We start from the raw sequence: 1498 nt of genomic DNA, 5'->3' as shown, positions 1-1498 counted from the left end.
GATCTGTTTGTTTTCTCTAGCAGCTTTCAGTATATTGTTCTTGTTCTGGATTTCTGGGATCTTGACTTTTTTATGTTTTTGTGTGTTTTTATTTGGGTTGTGGTTACTTGGCATTCTTTGTGTTTCAGTTACCTGAATGTCAGATTGTTTCCTCACATTTGGGAAGTTTTCTGCTGTTACTTCTGCCCATATTCTTTTTATAGCATTTGTATTGATGCCTTCTTTCTCATTGATGCCTGTTAGTCTCATGTTGTTCATCTTTGTATCGTCTTGCAGATAGTGCAGTATTTTTTTTTTTGTGCATCCTAGTTTTCTTTAAGAGATCTCTTCTTACCTTTTTACCAGGTGCACCACTGTCCTCAAGGTCCAAACTCTGTTCACTTTCACTCTAATGGTTTTGCAAACTTGTGATTGAGATTTATGTTTCTCTTTGACTCTGCTTCATGTCATCTATTTCTTTTCTGTATTACCCATTCAAGGATTCCGTTGCTTTTCTAATCTCTATTTTTTATCAGTGTCTTCTATAAAAGCAGTTATTAATTCTCTTCAGAGATTGTTTCTGATCTGATTTCCTCTATATGATTTCTGCATTTGATTTATTACTTCAGACACTATTAATTGACACATTTCTTTTTTTATTTCAGAGATTCTGATCTGAGTTCCTCTTTACCTTTCTGCTGTCCTTTCTTTACTTCAGATGCTATCAATTCGTACATTTCAGCTGTGCTAATGTCCTCTGCACTTGTTCTGGGTGAGCTGAGGACCTGAGATTGCATTTTACTCCTCTTTTTCATTTTGTGTGGCATTTTCCAGTTACCTTTAGTGTAGAGCTTTGGTGTGGTTATAACCTTAGCACCTACTAAAATTCAGGTGCCAATATACCAACTTCGAGTTCATCCAGTCATACCTGGCTTGTGTCTATCTGCTGTGCTCAGCTCCTTCCTGCTGCTGCCCTTGGAGATGACCTTGTTGTGCCCCTCTTGCAAGACCTTCTTCTACTGAATTAGCTGCATGTTTTTACCTTAGTCTTATTGCAGGGGCTTCAGCTGCAGAGTTTCAATCCAGGCTAGGTCTGGGGGCAGGCAGGAGAGTGCAGAAGCTCTTCCACATACTCACTTGGCCTGGGGTTGGGCAGATCTGGAGCAGTACCAAGAGCACGGTGGAAGTTCTCACTCACAGGGTGTGCTTTGGCTGGATATGGAAGGGTGGGGGAGCTCCAGAGAGCATGGGGAAATGTCTCTCTCCTGCTGTCTTCCTGGGCTTGGTCCTGCAGTTGCAGGAGAGCACAGAAGTTCTCCCACAAACTATCAAGGTCTGGGATTGGGCAGATCTGGAGCAGTCCTGATAGCACTCCCCTTTTTCTGATTTTGATACTAGTATAATACTTGCTCCAGAAATTATTTTGGGTGTATTGCTTTCTTTACAATTTCATTGAAGAGTTTGAGAAGTATTGGGATCAAATCTTTAAATTTCTTGTAGAATTCAGCTGTGAATCTAT

This window comes from Octodon degus, unplaced genomic scaffold, assembly GCF_000260255.1.
Source record: "Octodon degus isolate 3935 unplaced genomic scaffold, OctDeg1.0 scaffold00189, whole genome shotgun sequence".
NCBI classification, from domain to species: Eukaryota; Metazoa; Chordata; class Mammalia; order Rodentia; family Octodontidae; genus Octodon; species Octodon degus.
This window is presented reverse-complemented; position numbering follows the sequence as displayed.